Source organism: Pteropus vampyrus, unplaced genomic scaffold, assembly GCF_000151845.1.
Source record: "Pteropus vampyrus isolate Shadow unplaced genomic scaffold, Pvam_2.0 Scaffold11, whole genome shotgun sequence".
Classification (NCBI taxonomy): Eukaryota; Metazoa; Chordata; class Mammalia; order Chiroptera; family Pteropodidae; genus Pteropus; species Pteropus vampyrus.
In genome coordinates this window covers 14010291-14017657 of record NW_011888792.1, presented here as the reverse complement: position 1 = coordinate 14017657, position 7367 = coordinate 14010291, and the positions used below count along the sequence as shown (strand labels likewise).

Sequence of the window (7367 nt, the reverse complement as noted above, 5' to 3'; positions counted from 1 at the left end):
TGCAGCTATTAATATGTAACTGGCAAGAGAGAAGGGGATAGAGAGAGAGGCCTTCAATAGTTTGGGCATTTTATTTGCTTTGCAGTGTACTATAGAGATTAAATGAATAATATAAAATTTTACTATACAGTACTATGATTTTATAATTTTTATCCTGTAGAGCGGGAAATGTTGGACTGGATTCTATAAAAGTTTAGCAATCTACCACCAGGACTGGGAAGCAAAGAGAAAAAAAAAAAAAATAGCACAATGTTACAGAAACAGAAGGGCTGGATTTCTCATGAATTTAACTAGAGTTTCATTTTTACATCTTTGGCTGATCCACCTGCTCAGTCCTAGATGCTTTCCCTCCTCATAATATTGGTGAGTAATGGATACCAGCCAAGATTCTCAAACTTCCATCCTGAGATGGATTTGGGTTAGCCCTGCTTCTGGAGCTGGTTAGTTCTTTGGATCTCTCCAGTTTTTTTTTCAATTATTCCTTCATCAATTATTTTCCTGATCTATATATCCTTCTCTGCCTCAAGGACATAGACTGTTCACATCCTTTGGTTAAAATAACAGAAATATCTTCAGTGCGCAGTAACACTGATGTGGCAGGCAGATTCTTCCATCCTTCCTCAGTATGTGAGAGAGCATGAGAATTGTTTGATAGCATGAGGCTGTGGTTCTTTAGGAAAAAACAGGAGACAAATCTATTTTTTCATCCCAATATTCTAATTATTCCTTTTTGCATATACAAAATTATACTCACTCCTGGCTGGATAACTCATTCTTTGTGCAGTTGCTGTGGCAGAGGGTGACATAGACAAGATAAAGCATGAATACTAGGTTTTCTGAAGCAAGATTTGCTTTAATGTTTAGTTTGACAATATCAGGTAAACTCTAACATCTCAAATAATATAGGCACAGGGCTGGATTTTATAAAAACTTGACATGATTCATCTAGACATTTGTGAGATTGCTTTGAAACAACAGAGCCTTACTGACTGTGATACTTTACATCTTTAATAGATTCATGGTTTTCTCTTGTGTGTCATAGATAATTTTTATATAACTAAGCTATGATTTTCCAGTAGATAAATGGGCAATGAGCATAAACATATAATTCTCAAAAGAGGAAATAAGTAAAAACATCTAATCAACATGTTTAATCTGCATCAGTCTCATTAGCAATGAAAGAAATGCAAATTTTAAAATATATTATTATGATGATTTACCTTCTTACTGAAATGAGCAAAGGGAACAGCAATAGGAATACAGAGTGATAAGGAGGGAGGGAAGAGTACCCACTCTCCCCTCGATTCTATCAGGCTGCAAGAACTGGAGACATGCTCAGGTTACCTTAGGTGGCAGTTTATCTAACAGATGTCTGAGGAGGGAGGGAAAACGAGAAACATGTGATCAGTCCTCCAGTCTCCCAGAATTCTCTGCAGGACCCAGCAGTCCTAAAAGCCTGACAGCAGGTTTGGCCACTTGGTAAGAAATCTAGTTTTTTCCACAAAGCTTGCACCCATTGCTTCCTTCTTTAGTGCTTGCCATAAGGGTGACTCAGGACTCTTTCCGAAGCCTGACTCAAACTGGCTAAATTGAGAAATGAATTCATTGGTTCTCTTGACTGGAAAGTCTAAGAGTTGGACTTGCTCAGGACAGCTGGATCTGAGGACTTCAGTGAGGTTACTCCTTCTGTCTCTGTCTCTGTCACCTCTGCTTTCCTGTGAATTAGCTTAACTTTAGAGCAGGCTCTCTCCCTGTGGTGTCTCCTGGTAGGTCACTTTCCATCTTCAAATCCTCACTCTAGAAAAATTGAGCTCCAAGATAACTACACAAATACATTGCAAAGATCCAGTAAGAAAGAATATTATGTAAATTTATTTCATAATTTATTAGAATTTATTAGTCGTTATAAGCTCAGTGGTCTGTTTTAGAACAGTCTATCTTTTAACTTGGCATCTATATCGTCTTTCTTGTTTCTGATTATTAATAAAATAGTATAGATTTTATTGAGCAGAGCTGTCCTGAAATTTGACATATAGGAAAAAAAGTGTCATCTTCTGTACCAAGAATATCAAGTATGAGGGGCATTGCTATTCCTTTTTAAACTGATATTTAAAAAATTGAGTTCTGGGGCCAAAGGAGCCTGTGGAGGTGTCTCAAGGACCACAGTGTATGTTGGCAGGGAGTGGGGAGGTAGGGGTGTGTGGGGGGCGGGCATTGGGAGGCGGCTGGAAAAGACTGAATGGGTAGGGCTGTTCCACTTAATTGGAGCAGCTCTGCTTTTGTGTGTTTTCTGTATCATGATTCTAAGTAAGATAATATATCAAAAAGGAGTATAGTAATATCAAAATGGCAGCAGCTTTGGGAGCAAAAGGGAAGAAATAAGCCAAGTGCTGATATGAATCGACTAAAAGCTAATGAAGGCAGAACTGATTTGATCAATTAGAGCAAAATTGAACCCCTCTTGATTAAAATCCAGAATCTTTTTAAAAACTGTATTCAAAACTAAAGGAAACTATCGCATTAAAAATATATAAATATAAAAGCAAAGAAATACAAGAGTTTACTGGATAAGAAGCTCTCATCTGAGCAAATTGGGATCACTCACTGACACCTGGAGGCTTTGGAGGCTATAGCTAACCACTGACACCCCTGTCACAATTGTGAAATTACCTGATCCCAATGCCCTGGTTTTTGTTGAATTTTAGTAAACAAACAAACAAACAAAACAAAACAAAACAAAAAACAACTTTCTTTGATCCCACTCTGGTTGGGCCTGGAGACAAGGTGTTAATTTTATATTACAAAATGTCCTTGACTGGAGGGAGTATGCAGAACAAAATATGTTTTTTGAAAGGAAGCATAAGATTAGAGAAAAAAGAATGGAGAAATACTGTTTCAGTGACTTGAAACACTAGTTCTCAAAGAGAAGGAAGGTAAGAGGGAAGTGACAGGAGAAAGCCTGGATATAGTAGGAGAAAGTCCCAGAGGGACCACGCACGGCACTCTCACCAACTTGGAGCATTTGGTGAGTATGCACGTTTGTTTTCTTGGCTTGTTACCTCATTTACACTCAACTGTTTAAAGACAAACTTTTTTTGTACATTTTAAACAAGGGGCAGGGTAGAAATGGTTATTTGATTTGAAAAAAACGAGACGTTTTAATGTGGGGAGTAGCAAATTTTGGGGGTCCAAATCCCCCTGGGGAGTGGTGGGCAAGTTCCGGGGGCCATCTATAACAATGCTTCTTCCTTTGAGGCGTTTCCTAGTGAAATCCTTTACCCAAAGCCCAGAGGGTTCAGAATTTTTCAGGATCAAAGAATTTGTCTGGGTTCGCGTGCCTTTCCGAGGCAAGCCTAAAGCTCTCAGCCTATTTGCAAAGACGAGATGATGGACACCAGTTGTGTCCAATGGGGGTGGGGCCCGTCCTGGCTTGGTAGGAAAGCGAGCTCCGGTAAGGCCTTGGTCTCCTCCAAAACACCCGCCCTCTCAAGTCTCCAACCGCTGCCACACCAAAGGCCACTAGTGAAAAAAATACCCACAGACACACGCAGAGAAAATGATCCGCATTCAGAAAGGGGTGCTCCTTCCCACCTGGTCCCCCCTGTATTGCAACCTCACTGCTTCCCTGGTGTGCAGCACTCATTCGTGAATTCCCCTCTTGGGAACGGTGGTCTCCTCCTGCGGAACCATTCCTGGGCCTCCCCTTCCCCAGCTCCGACCTCAGCGGGGCTCCCCGCGCAGCTGCCAGGGGTCGGGCCCACGCGCCCTTAGGGCCCGCCTGCCGCTCCCCCGGTTCCACTTTCACTTTCGGTCCTGGGCCGGAAGAAGCAGGCGGCGGTGGAGCGAGGGTGAGCCGGCGGGGTCACAGACCCCCAGGTACTGCGTGCCCATGCCCGGTGCGCCCAGCGGGGAGGAGGCTGCCTGGCCGGAGAAGGGCGCATCCGCGGCGTCCCACCAGTCTCCTCCCGGGAGGCCTGGGGCGCGGGGGCAGGGGGAGGGCTGGCAAACTGCAACGGGTGTCAGGGTGGAGTCGTGGGGCCTCGGCTCAACTCCAAGGGGAGGGCGGCGGGGGCGGCGGCCGAGCCAGCCTGCCGGGGTCCCTCTCCACCAGAAGTTAGAGAGCACAGGGCCGGCGCGCCTAATTCGAGCGCTCTCTTGGCTACGCCACTTCCTGACAAGCAGCAGCCTCCCTCTGCGCTCCGCCTCGTGGGTGGGTTACTGCCAGCTGCCCCGTCCTCCAGACTCCTAGGAGGGCCAGTTGGAGGGTTGGGTAGGTGGTGGGGTCCAGCAGAGGATGACACCTTGCGAATAGTTGCCAGAGAGGTGAACATGGCTTTGGGTTTATTATTGGGCTGGTCGGGGTTGGGAGCGAGATCAGCGTCCGTGTCTTAAGAATCTTCAGTTCTCTCCTTGCTTCTGTACTTCTTGCCAGCGATTGTCTGTTTTTATTTCACTCTGGCCCTAGCCGGGTTCTATTGAGATAAAGCTCTCAAGTTTGAGCGAATTCATATTTCCTACCTATTGTTTACCAGCAGTGACAAGTTATTATCTGTGCTTTTAAATTTCATTGTTCAGAACATTTTGGAAGAAAGTCCATTATCTCTCGATGATCGATTTCGTATTCCATAGTGTCCCAATAAAGGGAATGGTGAGCTAACCCAAAACTAGTTGCCCCTGACTTCCTGTGTGAGTGGGAAAAGTCAGAATTACCAAAGGCAGACTAAATAAAGTTTCTAAAGTAAATGGAACTCTTCCTGACTGTAAGTATATTTAGGTACTCTGCTATTATTACACTTTCATTGACAACACTGACTGTGAAAGATGCCTTGGTAAGATCAGGTGCCAAAGAAAAATATTTTTAAAAATTTTAAAGGAATATAATTGTATTAACCAATATTACCCCAATAAACTTAATTTAAAAAAAATTTTTTTAAAGAAGTACAGTCAAGTGCAGGAAAGTCCTTTAAACCCCTGTCTGTACTCTAAATCTGTGTATTCAACTGCCTTCTTGATATTTCCCCTTGGATATCTCATAGACATCAGCACAAATTAAACATACTAGTAAATGAACCCCTGATTCCCTCTCTTTCCTTTTAAATCTTTTCCACTTCGGATCTTTGCCATCAATGTAAAGGGCACCTATGACTATCCAGATGTTCTTTCTAGTAACCTGGCAGCAATCCTGATGCGTTTTTTCTCTTACCTCCCACTTCAGATGTTGAATCCATCCACCTCCCTGTGTCTCTGTGTCTCTGTGTCTCTCCCCTCCCCAGCCCCCTCTCCTTCTCTCTGTTGGCACCACCCCAGTATAAACCACTAACTTACTTCGTCTAGACTACTTTCTAACTGGTCTCTTAGCCTTCACTCTTCACTCTTTCTCCTTTCCAGTTCTCCTTGTTCCACACGGCAACCAGGGTGATTTTCTTAAAGTGTGAACTGGATCCTAAGATCTCCAAGATCAAAACCCTCTGGGTTCTCATTGCCCTTAGGATAGAATCCAAACTTCTTCGCAGGCCTACAAGGCTGCATGGTGGTCTGACCCCTGCTTAACTCTCTAGGTGCATCTTTCCTGCTGCATGCTGTGTGCATCAGGTTCATTGGCTTTCATAACCAGCATTCTCTACTACCTCTGAGCCTGCAAATATGATTGCTGTTCCCTCTGTCTGGGAAACTCTTTTCTTAGCTAACATGAATTTGTCCTTAAAATCTCAGCTGAATATATGAGAACCCCAGTGTACATTGGTGTGTCCTGTTATTCTCTTTCAGTATATGTGTATGCTTTTTCCTTTATAGTTAATCGTTGTTGGTAGCTATATATGTGTGTGTATATTTGTGTCAACTTGTTAAAAATCTCTTCCCCACCCCCCACCCCACACACATATTGTAAGCTCTTCAAGGTCATGGACCTGTGCTGTCTTGTACTGCTAGTGGCCAGCAAAACTCTTGGCCCTCAATAAATATTTGCGGAATGAGTGATTGAAAATATTTTAACTCAGTCTTCCCAACCATCTGTGAGACAGCTGTTAACTCATATTACACATGAAGAAAATGAAACTGGAATTAAATCACCTGCCCAAGGTCACACAATACAGGGCAGAGTAAGAACTCAAAGCCAGGCTTGCTTTTCTGACTGTAAGCCTTGTACGTGTAGGTGTGTATCAAATAATATATAGTTATGCATTATATACACACATATATAATTAATGTAGTTATATATGTATGTATATGCATATATGTATTCTGCCATTTATGCTGTCTGTATTACATGTTCCATTGTGGTTTCCTGGCATTGCATCCTCCTTGAGATGCAACCATGTTCTCTTTGGCCCCCTTCCCCCATGGACTCAACCCTGCAGAGTCTTCGATGCAAGGTCCCACTGCCAACCCCTTCAGCAGCCCATGGGCCTTGCTGTCAGCTCAGAACCAGTTGGAATTTTTAGATCTCCCCTTGGCTGTTGGAGAACACTCAGGGACTTCCAGAATCCTCACATGCTTGAACTTACCACCTTCACTGCACTCTCAACCATCTTGTGGCATGGACCACACCCACTAAGCTATTGCCATCAGAAATTCCAAATGGAAGCATCACACAAGTTCTCTTTACGTCTGGTCCCCCAACTTCAAGAGAAACCTACCATTCTCCCCCTGCCCTGAGATTCTGCCTGAGGAGGTAGGGGCAGGAACTCTTTACTATTTTGGTGTTTAATTTTTATTCATTTCCAAATTGTTCCAATCTTCTGTGGCTGGAAGCATTCTTTAGTTGGTTCCTAGACCAAAAAAAAAAAAAAAAATACAAACAAGCAAGAAACTCAAAAACAAAAAAACCTGTTCTTCCTGTCCTGTCTCTTTTCTGTCTTATTTGGGTGGTGCCTTTTGAAATGGGATTATGGTGTTTCCTGGTTGCCTGTGTCTACTGTGTTGGTATTCTTTCTGTTCAGCCTGTGGATCTGCTGTATGGGGAGAGGGAGGTAGGTGCCTTTAACTATGTTTGGTCAGGATGGAAAATGAGGGGTCAGGAAAGCATGTCAGTAATTACCTTGAACTAGTATCCCCCCACGCAGGTCTCAAGGGATAAAACCAGGGTTTAGCAAGGATTACCTAGTAGTTCTCAATCTGGCTCTTCAATAGAATTTCTGGGAAGTTTTAAAAAAAAATTATGATGCTTTGACCTCATCCTCATAGATTATTGTTTAATTGTTCTAGAGAGGGATCCAGGCAATAGTTATTTTTAAAGTTTCCTAGATGACATCAATATGGAGCCAGAGTTGAAAACCACTGACATGGAGGGAGAATCTCATGTACCACGATTATTTTGAGGGATCCACATTGCATTACTACTCCTCTCATCTGATCCAAATGTCCAGGAG

General features: G+C 43.1%; 1 protein-coding gene and 1 long non-coding RNA gene across 4 annotated transcripts in view; one reads left to right on the top strand and one right to left on the bottom strand.

Moving 5' to 3' along the window:
- Window positions 1–828: 828 nt before the first annotated feature.
- On the bottom strand, window positions 829–3726 carry LOC111731719. Its single transcript, XR_002777270.1, has 2 exons — window positions 3592–3726; window positions 829–1822 (listed from the first exon to the last, which is right to left on the bottom strand). It is a non-coding gene; the product is annotated as an uncharacterized LOC111731719 (long non-coding RNA).
- The window catches only part of ERAP1 (endoplasmic reticulum aminopeptidase 1), a 33778-nt gene continuing 30130 nt past the window's right edge, over window positions 3720–7367 (top strand). The window contains exon 1 of one of the 3 annotated variants that reach the window (XM_023523487.1): window positions 3720–3848. The gene's annotated coding sequence lies outside the window, so the exon portion shown is untranslated. Of the gene's footprint in view, window positions 3877–7367 lie in introns of all 3 variants that reach the window. The other 2 variants (XM_011378361.2, XM_011378369.2) reach the window with 2 other exon arrangements.